This window comes from Polyergus mexicanus, unplaced genomic scaffold, assembly GCF_030449975.1.
Source record: "Polyergus mexicanus isolate NDT 795.1 unplaced genomic scaffold, iyPolMexi1.0 SCAF_24, whole genome shotgun sequence".
In the NCBI taxonomy this organism is placed as follows: domain Eukaryota; kingdom Metazoa; phylum Arthropoda; class Insecta; order Hymenoptera; family Formicidae; genus Polyergus; species Polyergus mexicanus.
In genome coordinates, this window is record NW_027223344.1 from 3,044,844 (window position 1) to 3,061,776 (window position 16,933).

The following is a 16,933-nucleotide window of genomic DNA, read 5'->3' on the forward strand; positions in this document are numbered from 1 at the left end:
GCATTATATATATTCACTGTATGATTTTAGGTGTTGTTCGACTAAACTCCAAGACAAAATCTGCAACAGAATCGGACATCATAGAAGTAATAAAAAATTGGCTAGTTAGAAGTAAAGAACGCAGTAACAAGTTCCAATCAAAGAAAAAACTACAAAACACTATGTGTCAAACAGGTTCCGTTTGTGATGAAACAGGCTCTGTTTGTGAAACAGTCTCCGTTTCTGAAAAAGACTCTGTTTGTGAAAAAGGCCAAAATCTTAACGATTAAGATACAACTTGGCATTATTATTATTTGTTTTAAATTTATTAAAAATTAAAAGTGCAGCAAGGTTTTAAAATTTCAAATAAAAATAATTTGATTGCCCTGCTACTATTATTGCATTTATCATTTTTATTTTATTTGATTTACTGCACTTTTATCAGTATTTATTTTTGTTTTTATTTCAGTTATTTTTATTTGAAACTTGAAAACATATCGTTTAAATATATCATTTTGCTAAAATACTTATTTTATTTTCGTAATTATTTGATTTGTTTAGTTTATTTTTATTATGTAGCCTTACAATGTTAGTACAGAAAATTTATGCACTGAAAAAAATGTAATATTATATATAACAACACACACATACACACATATATATATATATATATACATATATATATATATATATATATATATATATATATATATATATGTTTATTTAGACATTTTAAAATATATATATTCTGAATTATTAAGTTTAAAAATATGCATTGTACTTTTTCAAACTTTCCAATATGCTCCATTCCACCAATTGCTTATTCCTCCATTACATATACTTCATTATTTTAATCGATTAGTTCGATAAGACATCAGGTTTATTTTAGATTTGATCATTTTGTATTTAGTATTTTATTATAAAGACTTGACAAATTTTCGAACTAATAATTTATAATTATCTACCTTTAATTGTACAGGATATACCCAGTCAGCACAGAAGATCCCCTAAATGTACATAGGATACATACGGAAACGGACTCTGGATATTCTGTACATATCGTAACACATCTGAAAGATGTGTCTATTGCAGGTTGTATGCTTGTTCAAAAGCAATGCGCCGTAGGTCTCAGATAGATCCAGTATATATTCATTTGTACATCCAATACACGGAACATACATTTTCGTATATCCATTTATACATATATTATACATCACATGCATGTACTAACGAAATACGAAAATGTACAATGGATGATATATGGATATATATATTGAATCTTCCCGGGATCTCAAATAGTATATATGTATGATGTACGAAAATGTATGTACATTGAATGTACATATAGATATACATTGGAAATACATAATACATGCATGTGATGTACAATATATGTTCTTTGGATATACATAGGATATACTAAAATTGCGACTATATGGATATACGAAAATGTATGTTTCATGTATGTACATTGGATGTACAAATGGATATATATTGGATCTATCTGAGACCTACGGCGCATTGCTTTTGAACATCCATACCACCTGCAATGGACATCTTTCAGATGTGTTATGACATGCACAAAATATTCAGAGTCCGTTTCCGTATATCCTATGTACATTCAGGGGATCTTTCTGTGCTGACTGGGTACGTGGAACAATTGTGGGACAAGCTTCCCGAACATGTAAAAGCTGACTCAGAGATTTAACAGTATCGTCGATGAACGCGACATTATAATTTGTTGTGGTAGCAAACACATTTCGACGGTCCAACACCTTTAATAAAAAATTGTGACAAATGTCAGCAAAAATTATAAGAGGTAGCGGTTTGTTAAATCGTGCGATAAACGCACTTCCTATCGAATTACATATTCCAGGCTATCAGTTTTACGGACCGGGAACTCATTTAGAAACACGATTGGCTAGAGGCGATCGAGTTATCAATCCATTGGATGCCGCGTGTCGCGAGCACGACATAGCTTATTCCCGAAGCAACGATCTCGGTCAACGACACGTTGCGGATAATATACTCGCCACGAAAGCGCGAACGCATATTACCGCGAGAGATTCGACTCTTGGCGAAAGAGCAGCCGCTACAGCTGTTTGGGCGGCTATGAAGGCAAAGACAAAATTCGGTATGGGGCTGAAAACAAAAAAATCATCGATGAAGAAAAAGACTGCGAAAAAACGAATACTTCCTATAGCGAAGCGCGGTGGTATCTTACCAATTTTACCATTATTGGGAGTTCTCGGTTCGTTGGCTGGCGGAGCAGCGGGAATCGCGAAGGCGGTGAACGATAGCAAGGCGACGCAACGTCATAATCGCGCCATGGAAGGTCACGGACTTTATCTCGCTCCACGCAAGCGTGGACGAGGGTTCTCAACAGCAGCCAAGAAAAAAATGTCAAAATAAAAATGCCTGCCGGTGTAACAACCAATGTACAATTGGAACAGCTTGCAAGACGTATGCGTATACAATTTTTTAGAGGTGTTTTCATGCGCAATAATTTACCGATAAACGGTGTACGACGAAATGAGAGCGGTATCGTCAATTTGGATGACGTCGATGGTTCCGGTACTCATTGGGTTGCGTATGCAAAGAGGAGAGATCGTGTAGTATATTTCGATAGTTTTGGAAATCTGCGACCGCCCAAGGAATTAGTGCGATATTTTGGACAGAATGTTGCAAATATAGAATATAATCACACGGCCTATCAAAATTATAATCAAAGTATTTGTGGACAATTGTGTCTTGGATTTCTTCAAACGGTCGATGATCGATATGAATTTAAAGCCTGACATTTCACCGTCGCGACTCAGTATTCGTTTGACAGTTTCCCAGCATGTCACTCACACTTACGTTGACCGGCAAGAGTAGCGCGCTTGCTGTAAGCTACTTTCCGGCTATAGATTTAAACGATGGCGATTACGAGCTTGCTTTAACGGACTTTGAAACGTATCATACGATATCGAACGTGAATTCTTGGAATAATAAATTTTATTTTGATAACGACGATAAGGAAATTATGATTCCCGAGGGATGCAATTTTACGACATCGATGCGTAGTTGATTCCAACGATATTGTTGATGGCGAAGAACACGATGAATATCCAATAACGCTTCGCGCTAATCATAATACATTAAAAAGTGAAATCAAATGTATCTATAGAATAAATTTTAGTAAACCGGGCGACGTTGGATCGTTGTTGGGATTCTCGTCGAATCGTATATTACAGCCTCGGAAATGGCACGAATGTACCGATAAATATTATTAGCATAAATATTATTCGTATAGAATGCAGCGTAACCACTGGCGCATACAGCAATGATAAGCGCGTACACACGATACATGAATTTTCACCGAGCGTGCCGCTAGGATATAAAATATCGGAAACGCCAGCACAGATCATTTATCTACCGATCGTCGCACGGAGCATTACTGATTTAACGATACGCATTGTTGATCAAGAAGGACATTTGCTCGATTTTCGAGGAGAGGAAATTACCGTAAGATTGCATATACGGCGGCGCTAAAAATAAAGCGTTTGACAAATGAAATGCTTGTGTTGAACGGAAGTACGGAGCACGCGAGGGACAATATTTTTGCGAGAAGGCGAGTGACTGACAATAATCAGATATCTGGTTACGCTAAAAAGAAGCTCAGCACGTTGAATCGCGAGTTTTTAAAATCATTGGGATTCGTCGTACGAAATACTTAACAATATGATTGACATCTTGAATATCGGAGGTGAGCCGATCTTTGACGACCGTGTCGTCAAGATTGAGACTCATACGTACAATCTATTCGCCAACACAACGCTTGAATATAGCGATGAGATACGGATACCGATACAACATCAAGATTTGTACACGTTACCATGTGAAAGTTTTCTATACGTCGAAGGAAAGTTGATGGTGCGTAAAGTTGCTGAAGAGGGAAGAGTGGTATTGGGAAACAATTGTGTTGCGTTTATGTTTGATGAACTTCGATATGAACTCGACGGTGTGGAGATTGACCGCAACAGAAACGTTGGAATAACTTCCACGATTAAAAACTATATCTCTCTAACAACCGAGAAAGGTAAAATCTTGGGGAATGCTGCGTGGAATATGTCACATAATGCTGTTGAATCTTACTTCAATTTTTGCGTGCCGCTAAACATACTATTGGATTCTTGCGAAGATTATAAGCGAATTATGATCAACGCTCGTCACGAATTAATTCTGATACGTTCGCGCAACGACAACAATTGCATATTTGGACATGCTTCGGCTGAAGCTGATATCGAATTATTGAAGATACAATGGCGTATGCCACATGTACAATAATAGAGCGAGGTCAATAAACTATCCTTGCTGCGCGCGTTGGAAAGCAGGCGATACTTGAATATCAGTTTTCGCTCTTGGGATCTATATGAATTTCCTCTATTCCATAATTATGCAATAGAGGAAATTCATATAGATCCCAAGAGTGAAAACTGATATTATAGACCAAGCATTCGTGGACCGTGAAAGCCGCCTCTCAGCTGGAGAAGCCGCGATACGTGATCTTTGCGCTGCAGACTGGCAGAAAAAATGCTGTGTCAAAAGATATTACTACATTCGACGACTGCAAATTTACCAACGTTAAACTCTATCTAAACTCGGAATTTTTTCCCTACGATGATTTGAATTTAGATTTCAATAAAAATAGATTCGCCCTCTTGTTCGATATGTACTCTCGTTTTCGCAAATCTTATTACGGATGTGATAATGATGATGTGCTATTAAACATTTCAAAATTTCTACATTGCGGTCCTCTCGCAGTTATCGATTGCTCGCGACAAAACGAGTCTGTCAAAAATTCCACCGTGGACGTGAGATTAGAGTTTGAGTGCAAGGAGGACATACCGACAAATACTACCGCCTATTGTCTCATCTTACACGAACGCGTTGTCGAATATTGCCCATTGACCAACGTGGTTCGTAAAATTATCTAAATCAGCAAATATCCCCTCCAATGTCAAAATATATAAAGATTGAGATTTTGACAATCGGCAACAGTCGTACATCGTTCTTGCAATTGTACGGTAATATTATCAGCATGATCGCGCCAACGTTTGTGGATTTGCAGGGATTCATTGTCTGGCGAAACTTTGTCGTGAAGAAAGTAACGATATTGAAAACCGGATTTGGTCTCTCTCACTATTTTTTTGCAAGTCCCGTATCATGGCGTGCGCTTACAAAATCTGAGAGATGTCAACCTTCATGGCTAATCGGACATCACTATGGACTTCAAAAGGAGGATGGAAACGTTCCATATAGTTTTGCTAGGCGATTCATTACGAGCTGTGATGGGTGCGATCGAGGAGGAAGATGGAGCATTTCCTATCGTGTACGTTAAAGGACACAAAAAACGAGAATGGTTGACCGATATACTTGACGATGATGTAAGAAACGACATTATTATCGAGACCTTGGATGCGGACTATAAAGATATCACTTCGTTAAATAAGCTAGATGTTACTAATACTATGCGCTGTGAAAAGCATTTAAAAAATTGCGCTTTACAAAATGTATTTAAAATATTCAATTGGTGAACAAATCATCATAAGGATTCACCCAAACATTATTTAGAATAAACTATTGTTAAAATATATTTTATTCTCTTTTATTCTTCCCTTTTCCTCTTTCATATCCCAGTACGCGAGTATTAAATTTCAGTACGTGACGTTAGATAGCGGCGTCAGCTAGCTAATTAAAATATAGATGTTACATTTCAGTACATGACTTTAATATTTGAATGGTGTATAAATAATTGTTTTGTCGTTTAATTGTTCGTTAGCCGTTCAATAGTCGTTTATAGTCATTCGATTGCCGTTCGATAGCCGTTCGATAACCGTTCAAAACCGTTCGATAGCCGTTCAATAGTCGTTCAAAGCCGTTCAATGGCCGTTCGATAGTCGTTCGATAACCGTTCAAAGCCGTTCGATAGCCGTTCAATAGTCGTTCAAAGCCGTTCAAAGCTGTTCAATAGTCGTTCAAAGTTGTTCAATAGCCATTCAATAGCCGTTCATAGCCGTTCGATAGCCGTTCAAAGCCGTTCAATAGCTGTTCGATAGCCGTTCAGTAGCCGTTCGATAGTCGTTCGATAGTCGTTCAAAGCCGTTCAAAGTTGTTCAATAGTCGTTCAAAGCTGTTCAATAGCCATTCAATAGCCGTTCATATCCGTTCAATAGCTGTTCGATAGCCGTTCAATACCCGTTCGATAGTCGTTCGATAGTCGTTCAAAGCCGTTCAAAGTTGTTCAATAGTCGTTCAAAGCTGTTCAATAGCCATTCAATAGCCGTTCATATCCGTTCAATAGCCGTTCGATAGTCGTTCAAAGCCGTTCAAAAGCCGTTTAATAGCCGTTCGATAGTCGTTCAAAGCTGTTCAATAGCCATTCGATAGTCGTTCAAAGCTGTTCAATAGCCGTTCAATAGCCGTTCATAGCCGTTCGATAGTGGTTTACATATTATAATAATATATTATTCATATTTAAAAGACTTTAGATATTTGCTCATGGAAACATGCTAACTTTTGTTTTCTTTTCAAGAGCTGAGAGTAAGCGTTCTTCGTAAGTGATACATCTCCTACTCTAAAATGTTTGAGACAATGCACACACACACACACACACACACACACACACACACACACACACATTGTAATATACACACAATTATTAAATAAACTTATTATTATTATTATTATTATTATTATTAAAGTATCTATTATTTCTGCATCTTCTTCTTTCCTTTTCCTACATGCATGCCTCGCGCTATCTCTCTATTTATCTCTTCCTCCCGCGAACGTCATCCTTTTCCAACACCAAAGCGGACGCTATCCTTCTCCCTCGTGCCTGTGATCGCCTCGCGCTATCCTTCTCGCACCGCCTTGCGTACGCTATCTTCTCTCAAGTGCATGCGGACGCTATCCCTCTCTTACACATTGCGAACGCCTCGCGCTATCTCTGTCATATCTATTCGCGGACGCGTGCGTTCCCTCCTCCCCGCGCCTACCGTTCCGCCGCGGACCCCGCGCCAACCGTTCCGCCGCGGTCCCCCTAACCCTTTCCGCGGACCCCGCGCTAACCGCTCCGCCGCGGTCCCCCTCCCCCTCCCCGCGGACCCCACGCCTTCAGTTCCGCCGCGGTCCCCCTCCCCCTCTCCACGGACCACGCGCCGACCGTTCCGCCGCAGTCCCCCCGCGTGACGTCATACTCCCCCGCGCCGGTTTCCCCTTGCTCCTCCCCCCCCCAGAGGACCTGAGTTAGAACCGGCCTAGTATCACTACTAAAAGTGCCGTTAGATTTTTGATTAACGGCTTGGTTCCTGAGGAATTTTAATCGAGAGTTTATTAGACGCAAAACTCCGGATATGCTACTTGGTAGCGTCGCGGCCCCTGTACATAGGCAACATAGGCAAACCGTTGACCGAAACGTTTTTTTTATATACTTGGCGTCGCGACGCTACCGCGTCGCTTGATGATACATATGAAAAAAAAACACTGGCTACTGTATATTGCGTTAAACATTTTCGATCATATTTATACGGAAGAAAATTCACTTTAGTAACCGACCATAAACCTTTGATGTAGTTTAAAAACGCACAAGACGCAAATATACGAATACTCCATTGGAGATTAAAATTGTCAGAATATGATTACGATGTTGTATATAAAGCAGGAAAAACAAACGTAAACGCAGACGCATTATCAAGAAATCCTGTAAATATTGCAGAATTAAATTGTAAAATCATAAAAAACAAGAAATTTTTCAACCCAGATAACTCTAAAAATACACAATTAATTACCGAATTATTAGAAAAATCCGATAGCAAAGAAGAAGAAGATGACGATTTCCATTTATATCTTTCAGATACCGAAGAAAACGAAGAAAGAATACCTGAAAGCGATTTATTAAATAACAATAACGATACTCTCTCATTTACACCTACGGAATTAAATAAACCAGATAATTTATCAATAACCGAAAAACTTTAATACGTGATCCTCCTAAACAAAATAAAATTTAAACAAAAAGCGAAACACCAAAACATAATATCGAGCAAAATAAAATAACCGACGAATTGTATAGCGACGGAGGAGAGATTGAAGAGATTGAAGAGATTGAAGAAAGAAATGATCCGCCTGATTAAAATTCTGACAGTGAAGAAAAGACGAAGAAGAAAATGAACAAGACATTATTAATAAAAATTTAAAATCGAAAAAACGAAACCCGCATTTATTGAAAATAGAATAATTCACGGTAACGTCATAGACTCTCGAAAATTATTATTTTTACGAAAAGATAACATAGTATATTTCGTCGACCCAGGGAAGATCTTTAGATTCAAGCTTACAAAAACTTTTCGAATGAAAGGAGCTCCCAAAGGATCTTTTGTTCTAGGAAAAGTCAAGGCCATAAAATAAAAACCATTATTATATGGCTTTATCTATCAGGAAAGAACAACGAGGAGACTCTACGACTACTCTTGATCAAATTGTTAAAATCTTAACAGACTTACAAAATATAACCAAAGATTTAAAATTAGAAACATTTAGTATCGCAAAAACCGAGTTTATTAATAATTTTCCATGGACTGACATCAAATCACATTTACAATCAATATTTACCGACTAAAGTTCTCCTACTAAAGTTATTATTTGTCACGGACTAATTAAATATCTACTGAAAGACTTACGTTCAGTTATAATCAGTGAAATGCATTGCTTATGGGAGGACACCGAGGAGTCACAAAAACATATAACCGAATAAAACATAATTATTACTGTGAAAACTTAAAAGCAGATGTTCAACGGTATATACAGCAACATTTGCAATGTCAATTGAAAAAACTTGTTCGAGTAAAAACAAAATAACCCATGATAACTACAGATACATCAGGATATTCTTTTGCTAAAGTAGCTATGCATATTGTATGCCCTTTACTTAAAATCGAAAGAGGAAACGAATATATTCTAACATTACAAGATCAATTAACTAAATTTTGTACGGGAATACCATTACCGAATCAAACTTCCGAAACCATTGCAGAAGCTTTCGTAGAACGATTTATTTGCATACTTGCAGCACCAAAAGCAATATTAACGGATCAAGGCAGAAATTTCCTTAGCGATCTAATAAAAAAAATTGCAAAATTATTTAAAATTTGCAAATTTCGCACAACAGCCTTCCGTTCTCAATCAAACAGCTCATTAGAAAGACCACATCACGCATTAGGCGAATATTTAAAGCAATACGCGAATGAACAAAAACAATGGGATGAACTTTGACCTCATTTGAAAAATAATTTAATTCTCTTCAACTTTTCTTTCGATACTTTCTGTTGAAAGACGCATACTTTCCCTGATATTTGTAAAAATGTAAATAATAACAGTGATTTCAGACGTTTTAGGGCGCAATTTTTTTAAAGAAGCATTTTTTGACCTATGATTGTAGGAAACTTTTTGTTCGGTATAAAATTAATCTTCAAATGAGATCAGAATGATTGTAGTTCACCCCATAGGATTTGAAAAAAACCAGTTAATAACCAATTTCAAATGTACCGAAAGGTTTTCTTCGGCTTTTGACGGAACACCAGAACCTGTGGAAGGAACTACATGAACTTTAACATCATTTGAAAGATAATTTAATTCTCTACAACTTTTGTTTCGGTACTTTTTGTTGAAAAACGTATACTTTCCCTGATATTTGTAAAAATATAAAAAATAATCTTGATTTCAGAGGTTTTTGGGAGCTAACTTTTTAAGGAAACATTTGTGGACCAATGTATATAAAGGTCATTTTGTTCGGTATTAAATTATATTTCAAATAAGATAAAAATGATTGTAGCTCACTCCATAGGATATGAAATAAACTATTTAATAACAAATTTCAAATGTATCGAAAGTATTTTTTCGGCTTTTGATGGTTACTCCAAAATCTGTGGAAGAACTATGTGAACTTTGACCTTATTTGAAAGATAATGTAGTTCTCTCCAACTTTTGTTTCGGTACTTTTTGTTGAAAGACGTATACTTTCCCTGATATTTGTAAAAATATAAAAAATAATCTTGATTTCAGAGGTTTTTGGGAGCTAACTTTTTAAGGAAGCATTTGTGGACTAATGTATATATATAAAAGTCATTTTGTTCGATATTAAATTATCTTTCAAATGAGATCAAAACGATTGTAGTTCGCCCCATAGGTTTTGAAAGAAACCGGTTAATAACCAATTTCAAATATACCGAAAAGTATTTTTTTGGCTTCTGACGGTTACTCCAATACTTGTGGAAGGAACTACATGAACTTTGATTTTATTTGAAAGATAATTTAATTCTCTACAACTTTTGTTGAAAGGCGCATACTTTCCCTGATATTTGTAAAAATGTAAAAAGTAATCGTGATTTCAGAGGTTTTTGGGTTCTACCTATTTAAGCAAACATTTGTGGACCCCGTGTATATAGGTCATTTTGTTTGATATTAAATTATCTTTCAAATGAGATCAAAATGATTGTAGTTTGTCGCATAGATTTTGAAATAACTTGTTTTTTGATTGATACAGGAGCTGACATATCTCTGGTTCCAAAAAGGTCAGTATCAAATTGTCCATCTTCTTCTTTTAAACTTTTTGCTGCTAACGGAACGAAGATTGATACCTGTGTTTCAAAAACCTTAGCCTTAAATTTTGGTTTACGCAGAGTTTTCAAATGGAAATTTTGTATTGCAAATATTCAACGATCTATTTTGAGAGCAGATTATTTGGGCCATTATGAATTATTGGTTGACATAAAACGTAGACAATTGATTGATACTGTTACTAGTTTAACTCACAAAGAAAGATTGTCAAGAGTTAATCATTTGACAGTCTGTACAACTTCGCCAAACTCACCTTTCCATAAAATCCTTATTGTATTTCCGAAGTTATCTTGTTTTTCTTCAATTTTAAATAATAAAATACATCATGTAGAACATCATATCGTCGTCAAAGGTTAGGTTAGGTTCTCCCACTGCTTCGACTTCTCGACGATTATCTCCTGAGAAATTGAAGTTCGCAAGAGATGAATTTAATACAATGATGGAACAAGGAATTTGTCGGCCATTGAATAGCTCTTGGGTGGCTCCACTTTATATGGTTCCTAAGGGTGGATCAAATTCTTGGCGACTTTGTGGAGATTATCATCCTTTGAATGCGGCTACTATTCCAGATGGATATCTTCTTCCACACGATTAAGATTTTACTACAGGTCTACACGAAAAGAACATATTTTCCAAAATAGATCTTGTAAAAGCCTACTATCAAGTTCCGGTTGCAAAGGAAGATATATCGAAAATATTTGTGACTACTCCTTTTGGACTTTTTGAGTTTCTGGCAATGTCTTTTGGTCTTCGAAACGCTGCTCAGACCTTCCAACGTTTAATGAATAATATTCTTTCTGGTCTTGACTTTGGCTTCTGTTATCTGGATGATATTTTGGTGGCCTCATTCAATAAAAATGATCATTTCAAGCATCTGCATACTGTTTTTACACGTCTGAAACAATTTGGTATGACAATTAACATTTCCAAATGTCTTTTTGGTAAAGAAAAAATTCCTTTCCTTGGTTATCTTGTTTCCAAGCAAGGAATTAAACCTACTACAGAAAAAATTCAAGCAATTATTGATTATAAAAAACCTAAAACCATTCCTGAATTAAGAAGATTTTTAGGAATTATAAACTTCTATCGTCGTTGTTTAAAAAACGCTGCTTCACATCAAGTAATTTTGACTGACTATTTGAAGGACAGTAAGAAGAAGGATAAGAGTTTTGTTAATTGGTCACTTGAAGCGGAGGAGGCTTTCTGCAAGGAAGAGCTGTTATGTATCACAACCTTGACTCATCCTGCTCCAACAGTCCCTTTTATTTTGACGTGCGATGCTTCTGATTTAGCGGTAGGTGCTTCTCTGGAACAAACTATTGGCGTCTATAATAAACCAATAGCGTTTTTCTCTAAGAAGTTAGATAACACTTAACGCAATTATAGCACTTACGATCGTGAACTTCTGAGTATCTTCTTGGCTATCAAACATTTTAGATATCTTCTTGAAGGACGTCAAATTTTGATACGAACTGATCATAAACCTTTAGTTTATGCTTTCAAACAGAAATTGGACAAAGCTTCGCCTAGACAGATTTGTCAATTGGATTTTATTGCTCAATTTTCAACTAACATTGAATATATTTCTGGAAAAGATAATATTGTTGCAGATTCGCTCTCAAGAATTGAATCCATTTCTATGCCAGTTATTGTTTCTCTGGAAGATCTGACATACCAATAAGAAGATGAGGAATTAAAATCTCTCCTTACAGACTCTTCTCTTAAACTACAGAAACTGATTTTTATTAGTTCTTCTTCTCCGATATTTTGCGATTGTTCCACTGACAATATTCGTCCATATGTACCTCAACTTTTACGAAAAAAAATTTTTGATGTTGTTCATGGACTTTCTCATACCAGTGGTCGTTCTACCTGCAAGTTGATTCGACAAAAATTTGTTTGGCTAACGATAAAAAAAGACATTAAGGAATGGTCTAGAACTTGTTTATCTTGTCAACGAGCTAAAATTCACAAACATACGAAGAATTTTCATCAAAAGATTCTATTTCAGATCAGCGCTTTCAACATGTCCATTTGGACTTGATTGGTCCTCTTCCAATTTGCCAAAACTTTAGGTTTTGTCTTACCATGATTGACAGATTTTCACGACGACCAGAAGCAATTCCTTTGGTTGAGATTTCTGCGGAAACTGTCACAACTGCCTTTTACTCTCATTGGGTGGCGAGGTTTGGTTCTCCACATATTATTACCACAGATCAAGGTCCACAGTTTGAAGCAGCACTGTTTAAAGCTCTCACCAACTTTATTGGTTGCGAGTGTGTCAGGATTTCTGCTTATCACCCAGCCTCTGATGGAATTCTAGAGTGATGGTATGACGATATATATATATATATATATATATAGTATATACATATAGTATATACATATGTACAAATATATGTCCTTTATATATATGTTCTAAGACGCACTGCTCTTACGCATGTTATTTTATTTTTAACAGTTTTATATTTATCACAATCATTTTTGGCATTAAATAATAACATTAGCTGCGTTCAACAGTACAACAACTGAGTGTCTTATCAATACTCGACATTGATTTCTTTGTTCTAAAAGTAAGAGCCGATCATGTTTAATTGCTACTGAGCAGTTTGTTCTGCTGAATAAATTATCCATTAAATAATTTATTAAAAAATTAAACATATTGTAAGATGTACCAGATTGTGACTCTGAAGTTATCCATTAATCTCTAATTTCTAAACACATATCTATTTTCCTTAAATATTTTTCTTTTTTTCTAGTGTATTAATAATTTTTGACTTATTTATTCGTATAGAACCTCAGGATTCTTTTTTCAAAAGAACTTTTTTTAAATCTAATTCACTATTCAGGGGAGAATGAAACAGACGACTGCTCATCTGCTTAGAAGCGTATTAATTTTAATCATATATTCCATAGTACAAGATAGTTTAATTTTCAATCTATATTGTCAATACATCATTATGAATTCTCAATTGATGATAATAATTTAATGGTTAAATAAAAACTCAATTAAACAAATGTATTTGTTTAATTTCACGTACTTTCAATCTTTATATACTTTATACTGTTTTATTCTTAATCCACAGGTCAGATTGCTGAGCCAGTTACAACGGACGAGGTTTGTATAATTTGTTCCAGGTATTTTATTTCTCTTATTTTTATTTATTGAGTATATAAGACTATTTTCCAAAAAATTCCTAATAAATTATTTTCCTCGATCACTTGCAATAGTTACATAGTTATATAATTTAATCTTTATTCCTCTCAGGCTTTCATTAGATATGATTATTTATTATTGAGTTTATTATATTATTGTTAGATATTATTGAGTTTTAAAATAATTAGAAAAACTTGTCTTCTTTTGGTTTAGGCTTTTCCAGGTCAGATTTTATTTATTCTTCCTCGAGTTGTTATTTTTTCGTCTCGTTCATTTCTTTTATATTCTATTTTATCGATATGTTGCGTTTGACAAACAGGCGTAGTCGCAAACCTTATCATTTACTATCTGCAGCCCATCGTCGTCGTTTGGAAAAATTAGAAAGAACTGCACGTAATGAATACGAATGTATACAACAGCAGAATTTAGATCTTGCTAGAGCCGATTCAGATTTTGTCAACGAAAAACAAATTCTTGCGGAACGCAATCAGACTAAAGAGGATGAAATTTTTGTATTTTCTGATGCATCAGTTGATGTGCAATTTACTTTTAATGAGATCGATGAAGTATTAAATTCTTCAGACGTTACTGAATCCATTTCAGATTATGATGATGCGGTAAATATTGCGGTAATATTGAGTCTCAAAATACTATCAATAATTTTCAAGAACGCCTTGCTGAAACTTTCGTATGCAATGATATGTCTCATACGCAAATAAACGCTGTTTTACAAGTTGTTCGAACACATCCTTGTTTATCTACTTTGCCAAAGGAAAGACTCCATGGACTGCGCACCCCATACTTAACATTGCAGGGGGTGAATATCTTCATTTAGGAGTTAAGACAGGAATTCTTTCCATTCTTCAACAAACCTCTCCGGAATTGATTCCACTTGATACTTTGATGATAGACTTTAGCACAGATGGTGCAACACTAGATGTGCAGGGTAAAATTCAAATCTGGCCAATACAAATTAGAATTGCAAATATTCCTCGAAGTAAACCCGAAATCGTAGGCATCTGGAGAGGTTCATCGAAACCAACTAATGCGCAGGAATTATTCCAATATTTTGTGGATGAAGTTCAGGATATATTTAATCATGGAGCAGTTGTTTTTCGTAATCAATTAAAACTAATTAAATTGAGGTGTTTCATAGCTGATTTTCCTGCACGCGCTTTTGTATTGGGTCACAAAGGCCATGGCAGTCTATTTCCGTGTTCGAAATGTTGGATTCGGGGAAATTGGCTTCGTCGTGGAGTAACAGCTTATCGTGGTATTCAGCACAGGCCCTGATACAGACGAAGAGTATAGACAGCACATTGATGGAGAACATCATACAGATTCTGAATCTGCCCTGCTTACTTTGGGGATGGGGTTGGTAACTCAAACGATCTTCGACTACATGCACACCGTTTGTCTCGGTGTCGTTCCAAAAATAAATAGCGTTTTTGTTGATGGAAAATATAATCCAGGTTTAAAACTTTCAGCTAGATTACTTGAAATTATGACGACACGTTTACAGCAAGTTAAAAATTATTGCCCTAAAGAATTTTCGCGAAAACCGATTAATGAAAAAATATGGAGGGTTTAAGGCTACGGAAAATCGCCAACTTGATTTATATACTGCTCCAGTTGTTTATTATGGATTCATAAATGCTGCTGCATACAAACATTTTTTTCTATTACATTCCGCCATTCGAATTTTGGTCAGTTCTTCCTTATTAGAAAACCATCTTGATTTTGCACATACAGCATTAAGGATTTTTGTGAATAGAGCAGAAGATATATATGGTCCAGGATTCCTTTCTTATATTACTCATTGTCTTTTACATCTCGTAGATGACGCGAGACGCTTTGGCTCATTAAATGAATTGTCTATGTTTTCCTATGAAAATAATATGATTTATTTCCGCAAGATTTGCCGCAAGCCTCATCAGCATTTGCAGCAAATTTTAAATAGGCGATTTGAAAAGTTTCAAGTTACACAAAATCTTGTAAATATAACTGAAGAAGTGGTGCGTTCCAGTAAACCGTGGGTTAGTCCTGTAGTTTTTGATATCCCGCTAGATAATCATCAGTTTCAGATCTTAGACACAGGAAAATTTCGTATATCGGTGAAAAATCAAGATAATACGGTAATATTAAAGAATTCGAAAGTTTGTCTTGTTCAAAACATTATTCTCTCGCGTGAGCATTCAGTTGGCAGTTAAAGAATTTCGCAGAGTTGAAGATTTTTTTGATGTTGGTTTGCCATTGTCTTCAGTAGATGTCTTTCGATGTTCTTCATTATCTGATGAAGTTATTATAATAAATCTTAATGAAGTACAGAATAAATGTTTTCGCATGCCTTATTGGCATACTGAAGGGCATAGGGATCCTATTGTTAATGTCTGGGTAGTTGCAGTTATTCTACATACCAGAGATTAAAATGGCCTTTATTAGGTAGGTTTTCTAAAATTTTTGTTCAGATGAGTCAACAAGGACGAGGAAGAGGAAGAGATACGGAGAAGACTAATAAATTAACATCTAAAGCATTGCAATTGCTGAGTACGGATATTGCAAAATATCGCACATCCCACTCTCAGCAATTGCAACGAAGAGACGTAAAAAACATATAAGGACATACGACACAAAACATGACTGTTACAACAATTACACAAAGACAGACACAGCACCATTACAATATTCACAATCTCCAGTATCATCATCCCTGCATGCTTCATCATTATCATTCTCATGTGCTCAATCATATGAACACATACCCTCTCCATCAATACAACATAGAAACATTTCATCACGCTCTTCTTCATCAGTCGCTCAATCATTTGTAACATTCCTCTAACATCAAAATCATCACCACAACGCAAACAAACATCATCACTCTCTTCTTCGGCCGCCCAATCATTTGCACGAAATATTCTTCCACTATCAAAATCCCCATCACAGCTGAAACAAACATCATCACGCTCTCTTTCACCAGCCATAAAATCATTCACACAAAATATTCATCCACCATCAAAACCATTATCACAATATAAACAAACATTATTACGACCATCTCCATCTTTATCAACTGTACAACGCAATTTACGCCTATTACCAGTCAGAGAAAATAGCCAAGACCATAAAGAAGAAGGG

At 35.8% G+C, this 16,933-nt stretch overlaps 1 pseudogene; it reads left to right on the plus strand.

Annotated features, from left to right (window-relative positions):
- The first annotated feature begins 12,726 nt into the window (after window positions 1–12,726).
- On the plus strand, window positions 12,727–16,222 carry LOC138942936 (uncharacterized; annotated as a pseudogene).
- Window positions 16,223–16,933: the final 711 nt, after the last annotated feature.